Source organism: Balaenoptera borealis, assembly GCF_965194805.1.
Source record: "Balaenoptera borealis genome assembly, chromosome: 19".
Taxonomy (NCBI): domain Eukaryota; kingdom Metazoa; phylum Chordata; class Mammalia; order Artiodactyla; family Balaenopteridae; genus Balaenoptera; species Balaenoptera borealis.
Window position 1 is genome coordinate 50,056,430 of NC_138878.1, and position 21,990 is coordinate 50,078,419.

General features: G+C 46.0%; 1 long non-coding RNA gene and 1 pseudogene across 2 annotated transcripts in view; one reads left to right on the forward strand and one right to left on the reverse strand.

The window, feature by feature from the left end:
• The first annotated feature begins 2,592 nt into the window (after nt 1-2,592).
• LOC309617716 (bolA-like protein 3 pseudogene) lies at nt 2,593-16,327 on the forward strand (annotated as a pseudogene). Its single transcript has 3 exons — nt 2,593-2,675; nt 2,860-2,970; nt 13,217-16,327. The product of its transcript is annotated as a bolA-like protein 3 pseudogene (transcript).
• A 1,537-nt stretch (nt 16,328-17,864) lies between these two features.
• LOC309616231 overlaps nt 17,865-21,990 on the reverse strand; it is a 90,188-nt gene continuing 86,062 nt past the window's right edge. Inside the window, exon 4 of the long non-coding RNA XR_014237373.1 lies at nt 17,865-18,125. This is a non-coding gene — a long non-coding RNA (uncharacterized lncRNA). The remainder of the gene's footprint in view (nt 18,126-21,990) is intronic.

Below are 21,990 nucleotides of genomic sequence, written 5' to 3' on the forward strand. Positions count from 1 at the left end.
CTTCCCGGGCCTCCTAAATGTAAGGATGCCCTGAGATTCTGACCTCCTCACTCCTGTGTCTCTGCCTGGTGGCCTCGTGCCCACACCTCCGTGGGAGCAGCCTCCGTGTGTCCATTCCCGCCCCCGCCCCTCCCCTGGACCCAGTCTCCTGCCCCTGTCGCCCACCGGGCGTGCCCGCTGAGGGCTTCCATTCAGACTCACAGTGGCCGTTTCTCCAACTTCCCATCCATGTGTTTCTCCAGCATATTATTACCATTTCAACATGGCACCCTTCCAAAGCTGGCGAACAGGGGTCTCTCTTGTAGGAAGTGCTCAGGGAGGACACCACCCCTCCTGGCCAACCACATCTTGCTCATCCCTCTTTCTTCACATCCCTGTTTCAATGCCACCCCCTCCAGGAAGCCTGCCCTGACCACCAAGACGGGTGAGTCTCTCACTATATGTTCTCTTTCTTCAAAATATTTATCAAGATTCTGATCAATAAATGGTCTGTGCAATAATTAATCTAATATGACTCTTCTCCCTGCTAGATGGTAGATTTCACAGCAGCAAGCAATGGGTGATCTCTTGCTTGCACGGTACCTGTATGCAATAAGTACTCAATAAATGCTTGAATGGGAGAGAGTCAGGCACATTTACTCATTCAAGCATTTATAATGCTTGGTGAAAACTAGCCACATGCAAATTGGAATTTGTATTACATATCCTTATTTGTGATAAATTTGTACCAACAGCACCTATTTAGGAATCTAGCAGGCTAGACCTATAGGGCCCATATCTTCTAGATATTTCTTCATCACAAGTTTTTGCATTAATTTTGACTTTTTCAATACTGCATTCAAATATAATTTAGCCTGATTGCCGTTTGTTTTCACTCCCTTAAATTTTGCTCCTGTGGTGAGAACCTCCTGTGCCTGAACCCAGCCCCTGACCCCCGCCTTGGTCACCACCGTGTAGCCAGCAGCCAAGCCACATACCTCGTGTTTCCGGCATCTCCGGCCACTTGCAGACTTGCAGACTTGCAGGAGACACCTCACCTCTGGGTATGGGGCTGGTGCGGTGAGAAGCTGCCAAAGGTGCAACCCAGAAGCTGCATCGTGGAAATGCAGAGGAGATATCACCCAGGGGATGAACTGCGACCAGAGGAAAACAGGAGATGGGAGGGAGCCAGGCACACAAATTCCCTCTTCGCCTTCACTCCCAGCTGCTCAGAGTCGGAGTTTCTGCGGGCACAGCCCATCTGGAGAAGAACACAGAGCCAAGCAAAGCCACCTACCGAGACACCTGCTGTGTCTGTCCGTCACCACGCAGGACCGCACGTGGCTTCCCGTCCCTCCTTGCCTTGCTTCCCCCCGCCTCACTCTCTCTGCCCAGCTTGCGCCTCCCAAATAAAACATCGGCACTTTCATCCTTGCCTCAAGCCCTATTTTCTAGACAGCCTGGGCTATGACAGGTCTGCGTTTGGATTTTATGTTTTGTTATCTTGATCTATTTTGTGGCTTTAAAATGCATTTCAATATCTAATACAAATTCTCCACCTCTCTTTTTCCCCCAAAAAATGCCCTTGCCTATTATTAATCATTTAATCATCCAAATGAACTTTCCCAGAAGTTGAATTCTGGGGAAAAGAAATGCCTTTCTATTTTTTAAATCATCTTCACATTTATTATCTGTTTTCTAAATCCAACACAAATATTTATTAACAGCTTGGATGAAAGCACAGTGGGCTCTATGGCTCTACGGGATCCCAAGGGAACTGTATTCTAACCGGGGCACGAAAGGGAATGATAAACAACCTTTGTGTAAGCCCTCAGTGTAGATGGCAGTATCCCTGGTTTGCATGGAGCCGGACCCAGAAGTTCCAGAACTGCCTGAGAGGAACAGTGGGGGGAGCCCCGGTTAAGGCTAGAGCCCTGGTCCCCCGACCCCCAAGTCTCTGGTCTGTACACTCGCCAGCCGGGAAGAGTGATGAATGCAAAGGCAGTGAGACTCAGGAGGGTGGGGGGGATGTCACAGGAGGCTTCACGAAGGACAGATAAGATTCAAGGAAATGAGGAAACATCCTTCCAAGGAAAGAGAACATCTGTGGAAGATTCCAAAAGCAATTGGAATTGGATTCCAGAGAGGACCCGGAAGCATCCAGACCCCAGTGAACAAGGCACACATACGGCAGGCACGCATACGTCCTGGGGGTGCACAGCTGCTGGTCAGCCGTGGCTTCCTGTCCTGAGTGCTCACTCCTGTCCCCTGAGAATTTTCCTCTGAACCCCCTCCCCTTGGCCCCAGAAGAGGCAGAGCGCTCAGCTTGTCCCTCACCCTGTTGGGTGGCCTGTGTCTCCCAGCCAGAACTTTCCAGGGAGATGGTCCAAAGCCAGGACAGCAATGCCCCACCCTTGTTTTGCAGGATTTTTCAAATTATCTTCAAATGTTCGATTTTCTTGAGCCTCTCAAAACAAAATTTGACTTGAAACTAATACCTCTTATTATGGTGGTGGTCTGTGTGCTTCTTAAAAATTCTTCAATCGAAAATCAATTCACACGACAATGTGATGACAACGTCTCACCCATCCAGGCCCGTGCACAGGACTCATCATGGGCACCGCCTCCAAGAAATGCAGGACCCGGCTCCCCTTTGTGGGCGAGGACGTCTCCCTGCATCCTGAGCGGTTATCACGGTACCCAGCACATCGTGGACGCCTCAGTGAGTGAAAGAATGAGTAAACTAATATGAACAACGGAGCAGACTCTGAGCCCCTGGTGCCGTGTGAACAAAGTGCCAGGGAAACGCAAGAGAGGGAACAGCCACACATGCAGGGGACACTGTTGAAGCACCAGCCTCTTCACCCAATTCCTGCTCAGCTGCCGGGGGACCGGGACGGCCCGTATCGTCCAAGGAGCAGTGTGGAATGATGAACCAACCTCGGTTCCTCAGAAGGCAAATGCCACCTTAGGGGATGGGAGTGAGTATGGGTACGGGGAAGGGACAGATTCCTGAAACAGGACTTTTTTCGAACCCTCTGGAAGATTCTGATTTGGATATTTCAGGGAGCTGGGAAGGCCTTTGCAAAAGCGTGCGGCTAGAGCCGTGAGTGCGCTTGGAGCCTGCAAAGTGGTCCGAGGTAACTGGAGCCAGTGACTGCAAAGCATGGGGCAGGGAGGGAGGGACGGAGGGGCGGGGGAGCCAAGGAGGAAAGCATGAGCGGAAGAATGGATGACCTTGAATGCTGGCGGAGGGGGAGGGGGGCCTCTGAAGGTACTCTGAGTGCCCCTACACTATCTCCAAGAGCAAGGCTCTGAAAGGTACGTTCATCCGTCAAATATTGGCGGTGCACTTCCTATGGGCCAGGCGCTGCTCTGGTGCTGCGGATGCGACACTGGGCAAGAGAGATGAGATGCCTGCCCTCATGGAGCTGACGTTCTAAAAAGAAGATGAAGCCTTCTGGACGTAAGAGCTCTGAAGAAATGCAACAGCTGTGGTGTGACAGAGAGATAGCCATCAGGAAGTCAAGACCCAGGTGACAAATTGCATTTCGCGAGCAGAGGGAACGGCAAATGTTAAGGCTCCAGTTTAAGGAACCAAAAGGTCAGTGGCCGGAGGCTCCCAAGCATCAGAGGAAGTGGCGTGGGGTCAGAGGTCAGGCCTGTCCAAATCACGCAGGTCTGTGGAGGCTGTGATGAGAGGTAGGGGGTCATTCTAATGCAATGGGGAGCTATTGGAAGCGTTTATGCAGGGTAGTGGCAGGACCAGATTTCTGTTTTAATGATCGTTCTCTCTCCCATGTGAAAACACAGGGAGAAGGTGATGTCTGCAAGCCACGAGGAGCGCTCTCACCAGACCCTGACCATGCTGGCACCCTGATCTCAGACTTCCAGCCTCCACAACTGCAAGAAAATTCGCTTCTGTTGTTTAAGCCTCCCAGTCTGCGGTATTTTGTTGTGGGAACTTGAGCTGACTAATATAGGGGTCCTACTGCCATATGGTCCTACTGCCATATGGCACTCTGCCCTGCTCCGCTCTCTTTCCAGAGCATGCCATGGAGTGCTGGCACTGAGGAGAGTCCAATTTTCAGAGTGTCAAACTCCACAGAAGCCAACAGCCCCAGCCCGCACTGTACGCCCTGTAGCGGGGGAACTTCTCACCCTTCCCAGCTCTAGTGCCAACTCGTTCATGTGTTTCATTATAATCCCCATCATTATGGGGGATCCAAGAGCTCCCACAAGCTTCTTCCCTAAACACAGAAAAAAGAGAAAGAAAAAACACCTCCACCAAAGATCTCAGAAGAATGTATAAGTGGTCTCAGATACTCCAAACGAGCTCAAGCAGGGCGGTGTCGAGACCTTAACTCTTGCAACTTTGAGTCACAAGATCTGGCCGTGCACACCAGGCCGATTGCTGGGCTGTTGTTTTTGTCCTTTGATATGGCAATCCACCAACATACATATGCACGTGTATAGGGCACATGAATACAAGATGAAAGACGAAACAACTGCGTAGGGAGTAAATCTGCTTCACCGTTTAGACTACATTGATTGCTATGACTGCAGCCCACAATGCCAATGCAAGACCCAGAAATTTCCACACTGTTTTTTCCAGGACTCTGCAAGATGCAGAGCTTCACTATATCTTGCTACTTGGATCTGATACCTTGTCCCAGGTGGGCATGTGGACGAGATGTCTAAGGAGGGAGGGTTGACCAGCTGTCCCCAGAGGGCACCTCCACTTCCATTTCCTTTCCCTTCTGTGTCCTTGCCAGCTCCTGGGAGCAAGAATCACCATTGACTCAGACACTGCCTTGCCTCTGAGGAGCCTCAAGTTGTGAGAAGGACAGATGAAAAGATAAAACACAGCTAAACAGAGGAGCAAGAAGTCTGGGGACCCAAATGAAGAAAAGATTAGTAAGGGGAACACAAGAAGGCCTCATGGAGGGGATAGTTTATGCACTGGCTCTGGAACATCAGGCTGGGTTTCCGCAGGCAGAGAATTACCTTCTGTCCCTTTTCTCTGCCCCATTCCTTCCTTCACTGCATGGATGGCTCCGGGCCTACCTGATGGACAGTAGCCGTGGTCACTTGAACCCTTGACCTTCTCGATAGTTGTCTCCACGCATGTGCTCATAGGTGTCGGTGCCAGGCTCTCCCCACCAGGTGTACCCAAAGCCCTGGGTGCCCCTCTCCACACGTGAAACTGTGGTCACTCCCTCTGCTATTCCAGGGGCCAGGCCTCCCTCCTGCCCTGCTAACTCCATAGCAGCTTTGTACAGTTACAGCACCAGCCTTCTCCCCGCTGTGGCCCTGGGTACCAGTGCCCACGCAGGCCACCATGAGGAGACACAGCAGAGAGACGGAACGTGGGGAGTCCAGGCTTCCTCCCCACTGCCCAAGGGAAGGGACATCCCTGGGCGGGGCAGGCAGATGGGGGCAGGCGTAGCTGACACTTGTATGGAGGGCTCTGAATTCGAGGGCTTCATTGTCTCAGGGCCTCAGAAGAACTCTATGAGGCAGGCTCATTTTTATCTTCCCCATTTTACCAGGAGAAAACCACAGCTCAAAGGGTCCACACAAATTCCCAAAGAGGTCACACAGTGATGACATGTCTGAGTCTATATTTGACTCCAAGCTCCACGTGGTTTCCAGGCAGCCGGTGAAGAAGAGAGGCTTCTTGGGCTCCACGTGCAGACCCCGACGTTCATTCAACGCGTGCGTACTGACCACCCGCTCCGTGCCGGGGGGCTGGTGGAGGGACATGCCCCATCCTTGTCACAACCCCTGGAGTTAGGATGAGCGGAGGGTGCTGCGGGGGGACAAGATTCCAACAAGGAGACGAGCTGCTTCCGAGACCACCGTCTCCAAAAATGTCACCAATTTCCCACGAGGTGGAGAGGTTCTCGTGCAGGCTCTAGAGCCTGACAGCCAGGATCCAAAGCCCAACTCCACGCATACTGACCCTGGGCAAGTGCCAGGCCAGTTTGCTCCTCTAGGAGGTGAGGAGAGTAAGGTCCCCCACCTCCTGGAGGTGGCAGGACGACCAACCTCATTAACAGGGTACACGAGCAAGCCCAGAAGCCAGCACACACACCCACTCGTTCAACATCAGCTGCCACCATGACTAGAAAAGCCATCCTGACACAGCTGCTGTCACAATGGGGACCTCATGTGCATATTCTGTGTTGCATGTGCATGTGTACAATGATGTCACAGGGTTGCCTATGCAGGGAAAGTGTAAGACATGCATGAAGCATCTGTCAAAGGCAACTACCTCTTCTACAGGCGTGTCCTCACATCTGGACCACCCCCACCCAGCCCGGATTTTACCCCCTAATCACCCTTCTGGCTCCCGGACCATGCCCAGGTAGGGTGATCAACCATCCGGTTTGCGTGGAACCGAGGGGCTCCCTGGATGTGGACGTTCAGTAGCAAAACCCAGAAAGTCCTGGGCAAACCGGGATCAGTTTGTCAAAGCCCAAGGGCCCGGGAGACGAACAGCCCACAGTCCAAAGCCTGGGGCCTCCAGGACAGAGTGGAGCTGCCTTGCCCTACTGGGCTCCCCTCTTGCCTGAGGGCCGGGCAGTGATGGCCAGTCCCCCATCAGGGCTGAGGTGCTCTGTGGAGCTTTTTGGCTTCATAGGGTTTCTCAGCCTCCCTCAGGACCCCTTTCTTGCTGGAGAGTTGCTCAAACTGTCAAACACCTCACTACCCTGGTGGTTTCCACTCAGAGCCATGGAGGCAGGCAGGTGTGGACGGTGATTTCTTTCAGGCTCTGACTTACGGAGGGACCCGGGCCACAGAAGAGAGGCCAGCAGGCAGGCGATGCCACAGCTCCCAGGTCTGCAGGAGAGGCACAAGGGAGCCCTGGGCCGGCTCAGGCACTTGTGTGCTTTTGGAAACCCAAGCCCTGACCGTGGACAAAGGGTACCATCCCAGAGTCTGGGTAGGAAGGTCCCCGACCCACGTGGCTGGCATTTCAAGGTCAGTGTATGTCCTTCCCCAGCAGGCCACCTGCCGCCTCCCCAATCCACTTGACCTTCAGACGGAATGGCTTTCTTCAGCCTGGTTTTCCATATGGCAACCTTTCTGAGAATCAGGACAGAGTCTCCAAAGGAAATGACGTAACAGATCAAGAGAATTTCTTCTCAGCGATATGGGGGACCCTTCTAGAGTTTAACTCGGGGGCACCCCTGGTAATGCAGCAAGTTGGCAACCGAAGCCTATTCTCAGGTGACGCTTATACCCCCAGACTTCCCCCTCCCAAGTGAAGGCCACAAGTGGGTCCCAGAATGCAAGGACATCCCTGAGACAGGCGGTCACATTGCATAAACCCAGCTCCAGAAACTCTCAGCAAAGGGACCCTCTGTACCTGGTGCAGCTAAACTCCAATCCACCACACGGCAGGGGGGGGGGGGGGGAGGGGGGCTTTCTGGAAAGCAGTGGCCCTGGGCTGTGTGCAAAGCAACATTTAACCTGATGCTGAAGGCTGCATATTCCCACTACTGCATACATTACCCTTTATCTAATTCAACTGGGCCCCAGTCTACCGAACGGCCAATTAATAAGGTAATATTGGAAAGGTGGGTTGTTCCCTCAGTTGGACATTGTGGCAGCCCCCTGCCCTTGCTTTCACCATCTTCCTATTAATATGAAAACTTTGTCCCTGCCTCACCAGAATGTCAAGGCAAGCCAACAGCTGCTGGGAAGCAGAGACAGCGCCCTGTAGAATGGCCTGAGGGACAAAGAGAGTTTGTGGGAGGCACAGCCTTCTTCATGGGCCCAAGGACAAGAAGCAGCCATAAGCAAGAGGCTCCTGGGCCTTGACTTTGTCTCTCGACTCTTGGACCTATGGATGTCCTACAGGGCATAGGTCCCGTCGAGACAGCCACAGCGGCCAGCTCAGCTGCCCTTCCTCAGTGGAGGTCACTCAGAAAACATCCCTGCCTTCCAGCCTCCCCCCAGCCAGGGAGGCAGGCCTCAGGCAGAGCGTGAGCTGGGCTCCAGGAAGCGGCTGCTGCATGGAGCTGAGGCTTCATCCGTTCTGAAGGGTCCAGGTGTGCCCTGTTACAAGCTGCTCCAGCTGCCAATCACGGGAACAGGCGGAGGAGAGGAACACAGTTTAGGGAGTGTGCTTTTCAAAGATAAGATCATAATGATGCAAGTTCACGTTTCAGCAAGTAGGGGCCAAGGGCAGTCGGCAAAATCTCTGTCGACTGTCCCCTCTCCCTCCCCCTTCTCTCCCTGCCCCCACTCTGCTCTCAGTAAGCAATAAGAAACGTCTAGACTCGTAACTTGATCATCAGCATAAGTCAAGCACTTCCACAGAGCACAGGGAAGGGGTGGGAATACATGGTGTGGACACTTCCTCCCCATCTATGCCCTTCTACACCCCCCCGTCACTGGGCCATCTATGATCAGCAAAGCACCACCAGAAGCTTCTAAATGAGGAGAAAAGAGGCAAAACGCCTATGGGAGCCAGGCAGGCAACCCAAAGGAGTGATGCCAGCCAGATGTAAGAAATACAGCAGTGCAAATCCAACTCTGTGTGGACCGCCACCCACAGTAGGGCTGGGAGAAGGTACAGCTGTGGGGACCAAGGCAAACTACAGAGCATGGCCTCATCTGAAAGGAGCAGCCTTATTCGGCACCCCAGTCGTGTTCGTGTGGGAATCTCTGGATTTTTTTTCAAGAGAAGTCAGAAATTTGGATTTTTATGTGCAAACTTGTGATTTGTAAAGGCTGGAACCTAATTCAGGTTTTGCTAAAAGAATGCAGAGGGAAAGAAAGAGAGAAAGAAAGAGAGAGAGAGAGAGGGAGAGAGGGAGAGAAGGAGGGAGGGAGGAAGAAAGAAAGAAAGAAAGGAAGGAAGAAAGAAAGAAAGGAGGGAGGGAGGGAGGGAGGAAGGAAGGAAGGAAGGAAGGAGGAAAGAAAGAAAGAAAGAAAGAAAGAAAGAAAGAAAGAAAGAAAGAAAGAAAGAAAGAAAGGGAGAAAGAAAGAAAGAAAGAAAAGGGAGAAAGAAAGAGAGAAAGAAAGAAAGAAAGAAAGGGAGAAAGAAAGAAAGAAAGAAAGGGAGAAAGAAAGGGAGAAAGAAAGAGAGAAAGAAAGAAAGAAAGAAAGGAGGGAACTACCTCGACCTGAAGACAGCCCATGGGCCATCTGTTTGCAACCTCTGTAGTCTCCAGGGAAAGCCAACTAGTAAGGGATCCTGGGCAGGCTAAAACCCCAGTGCAGGCCCTGACTCAGGGATCTGCCCTCCCGGGAATTGGCATGCCCAGCCCCCCTCTTCTGGTCTGTGAGTGATGCTGAGACTTGATCTTGGAGAACAATAGAGAGACCAGGGAGAGAAGGCCTTGTCCAGCTCAGGCGGCTCACTGCTGGCACACTCTACACAGTGACCTCTGCGGGGGTGGTGGGGGGTGGATGGAGGGGCCCATCCACATGCAGCGGGAGCAGGATGAGGGTGTGAGTTCCCTTCTCCACGGCCTGGCTGTCAACCCAGTTGAAAAAGGTATTTGAACGAATTAAATTCCACGAAAAAGTTCTGTTTCCCTGTCAAGGCAGTACCTATTTCCAAGTGTCTATGATTGACATGACTCTTAATGTGCATTTTTAAACGAGACCATTTTGTGTGCAAATATGGCAGGAAAAAGAATTCCTTGGTCCAGCGATCCTGAGGCTTCCTCTCCTGGTGAGACGCCCAGAGATGAAATTGCCCTTGAATGTTATCCTCTTCTTCTATTATTTTTACCTTAGGTTCCAGACCACAAATGAAACACATTGGGGAAATAAGATTCTGTCACCACTTCTGGGAGCCTGTCGAAGGTGCTTGCATCCTGGCTGATCCAGTGGCCTTCCCCGCGCCCCGTCAAGCTGTCCTGGCCACAGCTGAGGTAGAAGAGGACCAGTGCTGTAACCGGGGGGACCCCAGGCTCCAACTTTGTGTCTCTTCTCTCTAGCCATGGACAGAGGCTGCCACCTGTGCAATGCACAGGGTCCCTCACTCAGAAGGGCTCTGCACTGGGTTTAAGAATCTGTGGCTGTGTCTTGAAATTCTTAATTTTGTTAACAAGGGGCCCTGAATTTTCATCTGACCCTGGTCCCCACAAATCATGCAGCCAGTCCTGCCCTGAAGGGCGCACACCGTGACAGCTGCCCTGCTATGGGACCCAGCTCTTGAGGGAATTCCCTACCCCAGAAGGTGAAGGTACACTGACTCTGAACTGGGGGCCACCATCACAGCCAAGGAAGCCTCATCTAAATCTGTTTTCATGTGGTTGTGTAAGGAGCCCAGAAGCCTGAAGAGGGGGAAAAAGTATGCGTAGACACAGCGTTGGAAAAGCAGAGCTCGCTGTGGGCTTCCTGGAGGAGGGGGCCCGGAACTGGGACTGACTTGGACAGATAGGCAGGGTCTGGAGGAGCCATGAGGATGGAAGGTGGGGTGTGTGGTGCACAGGAAGCAGGAGTGGGTTCAGCAAGCCGGGGCCCTTGATTGTGGGGGAGGTTGCGGAACCCCTGTCCCCAGCCACCCCAGCCACTGAGCAGTGACTTCACTCATCCTCCCAGGGTCACAGCACCTGCCACCCCCCAAGCACCCACAGCCCCTCATCTCTCTGCACAAAGGCTGCTCTAATTCTCCTTGCAGCCCGGGTGAGAGGCAGTCAGGGAACAATGCTATCTGCGCGTGGTGGCGCCCAAAATACGACCGTCATTTATTTCGTTATATGAAATTAGAGCACGCCTTGTAGCCATAATGAATCATTTCCTTCTTGCCTCGGCCATGATGTCAGGCAGGAGCTTGGCATCTCCCATTCAGGGCCTTTCACTTCATCGCAGGCTAATAATAACCCACCCGGGTGAGCACACATCTTCCCGAGACAATGCAGGGCCCGGACGGGCATCGTGGGCAGGAGAGCAGTGCCCGTAGGGGAGGGGGAAGATCAGGGTGGGGGTGTCATGGCAGGAGGAAGACAATGCCCGTGGGGAGGGGAGGGAAAGCCTTAGGGCGGTGGCTCCGGTGGGAACCTGGGTCCCCCAGGTCCCTTTTCCGGCTGCTCCACCTGATGGGGGCAGGGAATAGAGCCCACTCCTAGGCTGCCCTTCTACCAGCATTTTTTTCAATCATTGCCCAGGTCCAGCTCAGAAGCCTCCTTCTTGAGGAAACCATATCCTGATCCCACACCACCACTAGCACCCGCATCTTCCATTCGAGGGTGAGCTTTCAAGGCATTAACTGTTTCCACAGCCTTGTCCCAGCCCTGCCCAGGCCTGGAGCTGCCAGGAGTTGGCCTCACCTCTCTCATCTCACATCCCTGCCCAGTGTGGGCTCAGCAGTGGCAGACGCTCAGTACATGAGTGTGTCCTGATGGGACCAAAACTCCAGTTGTCTCCCACTGGGACTGTGACCGGGAGCCCCATCTCATCCTGGGCAGGAGAAGCAAGGCCCAGACCCTGTCCTCTAGAATCTCCTCCTCCAGGACAAGGCAAGGCCAGCCAAGGGAAATCATAGGGTCTTCTCAGACACTGTGATTACTGTCTCTTCCACTAACTATAACTTAAGATCTTTTAGTCACCATATCTGCAGGAATAGGCACACAGCCAGTTTTGCTGAATGAAAGAATAAATGAATAAATAAATGAATGAGCACCAAAGGCCATGTGCCAAATGACAGAGAACAAACCGCAGGGGTAAAGTGATCAGAGAAGCGAGGCTGCTCACCGGTCCCAGAGGCAGACTGGGTTAGGACCTCAAGACCCAAGAAATGTAGTCAGTTCCCTTGGTTTTCCTTTTGCTTCATATATGTTAGACTTGGAACAGAAGAAGCCAGAAATCTGGAAGCTACAACAGGCACAGACACAAAACAAAAGCCCCAACAAAAGCCTGATCTCTCTAGTCAAAGGACAAAGAAAGGAGCAGCTTAGTAAGACCAAAAACTTTTATACAATAACCAGTCTACTCCACCAAACAGTAGAAGAAAAGAAAACAAAAAACTCTGGTCCCACTCATACCCATATCCACGAAGACCAAATGGGGGAGCCTAGACTTCCATCCTCAAGAGGCTATAACAAGGAACCCCAGAGTCCCCACTGAGGTAATGTCAGAGAAGGACAGGTATGGAAACAGGATCTTCATCCCCACTGGGCTCCCTCTCCCAGCAGTGTCAGTGGAAGCCGTGGGGAGCCTGAACTTCACCTCTCTCTTGCCAGTAACAAAAACACCCCTCCCATTCTTGATGGAGTCAAAGCAGGCCTAGTGGAGAATCAAGACTTTCATCATCGTCCAGCAAACAAGGCCACGTCATCATTTTATCAGTGGTGCCCACATGGGGAGCCAGTTTTCCTACCCACACCCAAAAGTAGTAAGGATCCTATTCCGTCCAAAGGCAACAGAGTGGGGAACCTGGAGGTAGACTATATTTATATCAGATAAAATAGACTTCAGAACAAAGAAAATTATCAGAGACAGAGACATTACATCACAATAAAAACGTTGATTCACCAAGAAGATATATCAATCCTAAATGTGTATGCACCAAACAGAACTGCAAAATATGTGAACTCAAAACTAATGGGCAGCATCCCCCCCTCCCCTACTAGAGCAGTGGCAGAGAAAACCATCTAAAACAAAAGGTTTAAGTAAGATCCAGAATCTCCGAAGATAATGCAAATTCCCAGGTTTCAATAAAAAGTCATCATCATACCACAAAAAAGAAAGGTCTCAAACTGAATTTAAAATGACAATCAGATGCCAACAACAATATGAAAATGATGTTAGAATTATCTGACAAAGATTTTAAAGCACTCATCACTTTTTAAATGCTTTAATGAGCAATTACAACCCCATTTGAAACAAATGAGGGGAAAAAAGAGTCTCAACAAAGAAACAGAAGATATAAAGAAGAACCAAAGGGCAATTTTAGAACTGAAAAATACAGTACCAAAAAAAAAAAACTCAGTAGTTGGGCTTAAGAGCAGAATGTAGAAGAAAGAGGAAATAATTAGTGCACTGGAAGAAAGGCCAATAGGCATTACCCAATCTGAACAATAGAGAGAAAAATAGACTGAAAAAAATAGTAGAGCCTCAGGGTCCTGTGGGATTATAACAAAAGACCTAACATTCATTTCACCAAAGTCCTGGAAGGAGAGGAGAAAGAGGACAGGACTGAAAAGTGTTCAAAGAATGACACGGCAACCTAAGACAGCAGGCCACATCAGCCAGGCATGGCAGCATGAAGCCCAGCCTTGGCAGCACCTCTGCTCTGTGGAACCTGCCGGCTTCCTCTTCTCCACTGTGCCCAATGCATGTTTGCCTCGCAGACTGAGGGGGAGCTCAAAGTGACCCAAGTTCTCAAAGAAAAGTTTCCTCGAGCTACAGCTATCAAAGTCACTGACATTTCAGGAGGCTATGGGGCAATGTATGAAATTCAAATCAAATCGGAAGAATTTAAGGAGAAGAGAACTGTCCAGCAGCACCAGATGGTACATCAGGCACTAAAAGAAGAAATCAAATGTATGCATGGATTGCAGATATTTACCTCTGTCCCCAAACACTGACCACGCCCTGGCTGCATAGATATTGCTGCTGAAACCTTGGATGAATCTTATTGCCACCATTCTTTCCTAGGCATATGACAAAAAATTTATCTATTTTATTCATAGACATTTCCATATTATAATTATAGAAGAATATGGTATCTATTTAGATGTTAATTAAAGGCAACAGACAACTAAAATTTTTTTTCATTACAAAAAAAAAAAAAAAGTATTCAAAGGAAGAGTGGTTGAAAACTTCCCAGGTTTGACAAAAGACATAAACCTTCAGATTCTAGGAGCTAATTTTACCCAAACAGTATAAATACAGAAAAAGCCATACAAGACACACCATAAATAAACTTCTGAAAGTGAAAGACAATGACAATATCTTGAAAGCAGCCAGAGAAAAACAATATGCTAATACTGGGGGAAAGCAATGAGAATAATAGTAGATTTCTCATCAGAAACTATGGAGGCCAGTGGAAGTGACACAATGTTCTTCAAGTGCTGAAAAAAAGGCTGCCTAACCCAAAATTTTATACCCAGCAAAAATGCCCTTCATTAATTAAAGGGAAATGAAGACATTCTCCAGTGAAAATAAACTAAGAGAACTTGTCCCCAGCAGACCTACCCTAAAAGAAAGGCTTAAAAATTTCTGTAAACAGAAAGGATGCTATTAAAGAAAAAAAACCTTCGAACATGAGGAAAGAAGAAAGAATACAATGAGCAAAAATGTGGATAAATACTATAAGTTTCCCTTCTCTTGAGTTTTCCAAACATGTTTGATGATCAAAGCAAAAATTACAACACTGTTTGATGTAGTTCTAAATGTACGTAGAGAAAATATTTTAAACAACAATATTATAAGTGGGGAAAATAAAGGTAGTTAAAGGGAGGTAATGTTTCTATACTTTATTCAGACTGGTGAAATGATGATACCAGTAGTCTCTGATAAGTTATATATCAAGAATATAATGCCTAGAGCAACCACTAAAAAAGTTACACAAAGAGATACACTCAAAAAGATTACAGATAAATCAAAGTGGAATTTTTTAAATGTTCAAAGTAACCCACAGGCACACAGGAAAAAGAAAACAGAGAAACAAACCACAGAAAACAAATGAAAGACAATGGCAGAATTAAGCTCTAATATATCAATAATTATATTAAATATAAATGGTCTAAGTATACCAATTAAAAGAGGTGGCAGAAATGGATTAACAAACATGACCCAACTACATGTTGTCAACAAGAAACTCATTTCAAATACAACAACATAGGCAGGTTGAAAGCAAAGGGATGGAAAAAAATATATCATGCAAACATTAAATAAATAAAAGGAGAATATTAATATCAGATTACATAGACTTCAGAGAAAATTACTATAGATAGAAAAGGATAATAGTGATAAAATGATCAGTCCACCAAGAATGCATTCTTTTTTTGTTTTTTTTTTTTTTGGCTGTGTGGCACAGCATGTGGGATCCTAGTTCCCTGACCAGGGATTGAACCAGTGGGCTCTGCAGTGGAAGAGTGGAATCTTAACCACTGGACCACCAGGGAAGTCCCAAGAATGCATTCTTATATACATTATTCTTGTATACTTGTGTATACACTTAGAATATGTATATATCCTAAATGTGTTTATACCAAAAAAAAGAGCTGCAAAATATAAGAAGTAAAAACTGACAAAACTGAAAGGAAAAAGATATAAATCCACAATTATAGTTGAGTGCTTTAAGTCTCCTCTCTCAGAAACTAGACAGAAAAGCAACAAGGATATGGAAGAGCTCAACACCATCAACCAAGAATGAATTGACATTTAAAGAACAAACCACACAACAGCAGAATACACATTTCTTTCAAGTGTCCATGGAACATATACAAAAATAAGGTATATCCTAGGCCATGAAAAATATCTCAACAAATTTGAAGGAATTTAAGTCATTCAGAGTGTGCTCTTCAACCACAATAAAGCCAAATGGAAATCAATAACAGAAAGATAACAGAAAATTTTCCAAACACTTGGAAACTAAACAACACACTTCTAAATAACCCATGGATTAAGAAAAAAGTCTCAAGGGAATTTTTTTAATGAAACAATGAAAATGAGAATACAACAATCAGAAGTTGTAGGACACAGCTAAAGCAGTGCTGAGAGGGAAATTTATAGTACTACATGCATACATTAGAAAAGAGGAAAGGTCTCAAATAAATTATCTAAGCCCCCACATATAAAAGAAGAGCAGAATAAACCCAGAGGAAACATACAGATGGAAGGAAATAATAAGGTAAGAACAGAAATAAATGAAATTAAAACAGAAAAACAATAGAGAAGATCAATGAAACAAAAAAACTACTTCTTTGGAAAGATAAATAAAATTGACAAATCTCTGGCAAACTGACCAAAAAAAAGAAAAAAGAAAAAAAATTAGGAAAACACAAATTGTCCTAATAGGAATACAACAGAGAATATCACCACAAACTCTGCAGATATAAAAAGAATGTTAAGGCAATACTGTAAATAACTCTATACCCATAAATATGACAACTAAAACAAAGTGGGTTGATTCCTCAAAAAACGCAAGCTACCATAATTCACCCAATATGAAAACAAGAATGTGAATAGCCCTATAATGATTAAGAAATTTGAATTTGTTATTTAAAATTTCCAAAAAGGAAACCTCCAGGCCCAGATAGTGTTACTGATGAATCCTATCAAGTGTTTAAAGAAAAATTAATGCTATTCTATAGGATTTCTTCCAGAAAATAAAGAGAAGGGAACACTTCCCAATTTATATGATGAAGCTTGTATTACTCTGATGCCAAAACCAAAGACTGTGAAAGAAAGAAAGAGAGGAGGGAGGGAGGGAGGGAGAGAGGGGGGGAGGGAGGGAGAGAGAGGGGAAAGGAGGGAGTGAGAAGGGGAGAGAGGGAGAGAGGGAGGAAGGAAAGAAAGAAACTACATGAATGTAGATGCAAAAGTCCTTCACAAATATTAGCAAATAGAATTCAGCAATATATATAAAGAATTACACACAGTAACCAAGTGGGATATGTTCCATGGATGCAAAGCTGGTTCAGTATTAACAAGCTAAAAAATAAAAATCATATGATGATATTAATTGATGTTGAAAGAGTATTTGATAAAATTCAACATCTATTTATGATATTTTAAAAAAGAATGATGCTCTCAAAAAACTAGGAATAGTGGGGAACTTACTTGACTTGATAAAGGGCATCTATAAACAACCTACAGCTAACATTGCAGTTAATGGTGAAAGACTGAATGTTTTTCCCCTGAGATCTGGAACAAGGCAAGGTGTCACTCTCACCACTCTTATTTAACATATTGGTGAAAGTTCTAGCTAGTGCAATAATGTAACAAAAAGGGAAATAAAAGACTGCAAATCAGAAGAGAAGAAACAAAACTGTTTCTATTAGTATTTGTAGATGACATGATTATCTATGTAGAAATCTACAAAAATTCTCTTAAAAATAACAAGTGAATTCAGCAAGGTTGCAAGATACAAGAAAACATGCAAAAATTAGCTGCATTTCTATATACTAGCAGTAAACATGTGAACACCAAAATTTTTAATATAATACATTTATAATTGCTCAGAAATAACATATTAAGATGTAAATCAAACAAAACATGTGCAAGGCTTGTGCAGACAACTATACAATGCTGATGAAAGAAATCAAAGAAGATCTAAATAATCGTTCAAGGATTAGAAGACTCAACAAAGAGATCAATTCTCCTCAAATTGATACACAGTTTTAATGCAATTTCTATCAAAATTCTAGAAAGACAAAGACATATATAATACACACACAATGGTATTCTAAAATTAATTTCAAAAGCAAAGGAATTAGCATAGCTAAAACAATTTTGGAAAAAAGGAATAAAGTGAATGGAATTGGTCTACCCAAGTTCAACATTATTATACAGCTACAGTGATAAATATGGTGTACTGGCAGAGAGATAGAACTGTATATCAATGGAATAGAATAGAGAGTCCAAAAGTAACTCACACAAATATGCCCAGCTGATTTTTTTTATTGAAATATAGTTGATGCACAATATTATATGTTACAGGTTTTCAATGTGGTGACTCGCAATTATTAAAGGTTATACTCCATTTATAGCTATTATAAAATATTGGCTGTATTCCCTATATTGTACAATATATCATTGTAGCTTATTTTATACATAATAGTTTGTAACTCTTAATCCGTTACCCCAGAGTCCCTCTCCCATTCCCTCTTCCCACTAATTAGTGGTGACCACTAATTTGTTCTCCGTATCTGTGAGTCTGTTTCTTTTTTGTTATATTCACTAGTTTGTTGTATTTTTTAGATTCCACATATAAGTGATAACATACGGTATTTGTCTTTCTCTATCTGACTTATTTCACTTAGCATAATACCCTCCAAGTCCATCCATTGTTGCAAATGGCAAGGTTTCATTCTTTTTTATTGCTGAGTAGTATTCCATTGCATATATATATACCACATCTTCTTTTTCCATTCATCTGTTGATGGGCACTTAGGTTGCTTCCATATCTTGTATGTGCAGCTGATTTTTTACAAAGGCACGAAAGCAATCTAATGAAGGAAAGATACAGCCTTTTCAATCAGTGGTTCTGGAGCAACTGGACATCCATAGGCAAAAACAAAAAACAACAAAAAAAAGAACATTGATCTAAGTTTAACACTTATAAAATAAACTCAAATTGATCACAGACTTAAATGTAAAATGTAAAACTACAAAACTAGTAAAAGACATGGGGGAAAAAATCTTAGAATCTAGGGCTAGGCATAGAGTCCTTAGACTTGATAGGAAATCATAATCCATAAAAGGAAAAATTGATAAAGTATACTTCATCAAAATTAAAAGGTTTTGCTCTTCAAAAGACCATGTGAAGAAGATGAAAAGACAAGTTCCAGAAAATATTGTATATCTTAAAAAAGACTAGTATCTAGACTATAGAAAGAACTCTCAAAACTCATCAGTTTAAAAAAAAAATCAGTCGAATTTTTTAAATGGGCAAAACCCAAAATATCATTATATGTGCATATTCATTTGCTTATCAAATAACAAGGTCTAATGGCAGATCCAATAATTTCTAAATAGAGATGAATACAAATTATAGTTCGAGGCACCTACAATAGCTATAATGCTACATGGAAATATCTCTGGTTTCTATTGGTGACAAAGTCACAGGATATACAAGAGACATAGGAACATAAGTGACCCAAAAACAAAGCAATCAGCAAAATCAAGTCTGTAGGAAATAGTACAATTCATCCAGTTCCTTCAATAAATTCCAAGGGTAAAAAAATAAAAATAAAAATAAATTCCAAGGAAAAAAGAGAAAGAGAAGGTGGGGACTTAGAGATGAAAAAAGATGAGTTATGTCAACCAATTGCAATGGATGGAAATTATCTGATTCAAACCCCCCAAAAAACAGCTTAAAAGAAAAAAAAAAAGATTATGAGACAAAACTGACCATTGCCTGGATGTTTGACAATGTGAAGGAATTTTTGTTAAAGTGAGATAAAGTTATTGTGCTTATGTTTTTCTAAGGAGTCCTTATCTGTTAGAGATGCATTCTGAATCATCGATGGAGGAAGTAACACGGTACCTGAGGTTTGCTTCAGTAAACCAGGGGACAGGAGGGGGCCCGGGAGTTGGATCTGGGGAATGGGTACATGGGGGTCTGTTTTTCTGTTCATGCTACTTTTGTACATTTTTTAGTTTTCTATAATAAAAAGTCAAAAATAAAGTTGCAGTAAACATCATTGTACATGATTCTTTGTTTTCATTTAAGATTATTCCCCGCAGACATTTCCTAAAAGTAGAATTGTGGCATTCAAGGCTGTGCACTCCAAAATGCTTTTGAAATGCACTGCTTGAGTGAATTAGTGGAACATGAAAAACCAGGAGTAGCCCAGGACCACTCCCTGCAGGGAACCAGGGAACAATCTCAGAGGTGAGGATTGCCTTCCTCCGCCCTACCTCTCCTCCTTGCCCGGATGTGTCCTTTCTCTATGAAAGAAACCAAATTTTAGTCAGCTCTTGACTCCTGGTTTTCACCATTCCAGCTTCCCTGGTTCTTGCACCCGTTTGCTGCATTTAAATCATTTATTCATCTAGTCTGGTGGTTAAACATATATGTTTCATCAGTACCTTTCTTTTATACTAGATGCTGTAACAACACACCTATAGTAAATTGCTATGCTCATTTGTAATAATGTCCTCAGGATAAACCCCTAGAGGGGTCTCCCTAGGTCAGAAGAAAGAGTACTTTACCCTCCTGGTAACTTCTCCTGTTCCTCCCCACGCCCCGGCAGCCAGCAGTGCTGCTGGTTCCTTGCCTCTGACAAGTCCACAAACAACACTGACAAATTTGGTGGGTTAAAATAAGACCACTTTGCTGTTAACATTAGCATCTTTTATTACTGGGAGGTTGAATCTTCTAATTGTGGTAAACCCTTAGGGGCACCGGAGAAAATTTAATTCCTTAGACTCCCGAGGAAAATAAGGTCTAGCATGGATCCTTCCTCTGGAGAGTGGATTTTCTGTTACCAACCTCTCCACAGCCAAAGCCCCCATGTTCTCTGAGCTGTGATCCCAGCGTGGGCCCCCAGCCCCTGGCATGGGAACCGCTGGAGAGGAAGTCCCCAGGGAAAACTCCAGGAGCAGAGCCTTGGGGAGTGGAGACCGAGCATCTACTGAGGAACTCTGATGAAGACTTCTGACCAGCGCCACATCCCTAAAAACTTAGCGGGGCGCTCTTTCCCAGGAGGCAGCCAGAAACACTTCTTACTAAATGAACCAACAAGGAATTAGAGAGGGAAGGAAGGGAGGGAGGGAGGGAGGGAGGGAATTGCTAAATTAACTGACCAATAAATTCATTAATGAACAAATGAGTTGATTCATTAACAAATGAATAAATGAGGGAGTTGGTGGGCTAATAAATGAACGTCTATGAGAGAGTTGGGGAACCCGGCAGAGATGGAAGGCTGCCAGCCTGCCCTCTGTCACAGGCAGCCAGGTTGGAGAAAGAGCCAACAGCCCACCACCAACCTCCCTTTAGGCACCCGTGGATGCCTACTGGTGCGCCCCAGGACCAGAGCACCAAACTGCACCCATGATGCTTCTCATAAAATGACAGAGGTTTACGTTTTCTACACACTTTTTCAAGGAAATTTTGTATGTGTCCTCACTACTAATGAAATAATTATTTCGGGGCGAGGGGGGAGGAAAACTTTCAACATCTGAAATAAAATAACACAAGCTGCTGAGAAAATGAACACTTGCCTTCTGAGTAAGCAGAATGGATTTTCCAAATTTCCACCAGGGAAGAGATCTGAGCAGCTTGGGAGCTGGAAGCTCCTCTCTCCCTTCTCTCCTGCCTACCCCCACCTCCACCTTTTCCTTCTTTGTCTTCCTAAGAAGGATTAGCACAGGTGAGAATAAAGCTGCTCAAATTCCCCGAGGGCTCCCGGATCCCCTCCATGCAGCATGCAAGAGGCAGGCCTGCACCCCTTGCAAATCCCCCCCCCAGAGGCCAGAGGAACAAGGACATGTCTGGGGTCCCAGGGCAGCTCACAGGCACTGAGGTCTGGGGTCTCTGCTGTCTGTGTTCAAACCCCGATCCCAGCTTCTTCAGGGACCCACAGGCACCTGGGGTGGGGTGAGACCCCAGACTCGGGAATGAGGGATAGGCCAATGGCCACGGGCCGGCAGGGCATACACTGCTTCATGTTTTCAGCAGCCCTTGGCTAGAGCAGACTGCTTTCCATAGAAAACCCAGGAATTACTCATTTTTATTGCTTGTTCCTCCAAGTTCTTGAAAATGAGTGGCCCAAAACTTGGGCAGGTTTTCCCAAGGGGTTTCTTTTGCTCCTCTGCTCTGCCTTCTGGAATACACCTCCCCCTCCTAGCAAAGCAGTGGGGCCTCTGCACCCTGGGAAAGCAAGAAAGGCTCAGCCAGTGCTTCATTGCTATTTCCATAGTCTGAGCACCACCACCTTTGGGTGCGTCACTGTCTACTTCTGTGGCAAAGACTACACCTGCCCCTGTCTCCACCCCGGGAGGCGAGCCAGGGTGGCAAAGGTGAGGCTCTCCCCCTCGGCGCCCAGGATGCTCATCGCCTCTCAGCCCCGCTGTCCCCACTCCAGCCTCTGCCTTTGCTGCCTCCCTCACCTTCAGGGGACCCGTCCGGCCATGCACCTCTTCCCTCCAATGTTACTTCAACTTCTCGTCATAAAACGAAATGATTCCACTGTTTGTGCTGTTAGCTACATTTATCTCTAAGAGCAAAATGTTGAGTTTAGTTTAATGATGAAAAAAACCTTTCAAAGGATAACTCATTGGAACTCATTATGTACCATAAAGGCCACTATTGAAAGATTCAGTAATTCCAGTGATGATCTTTTTAAAGTAGATTTATAGCAGAAAATA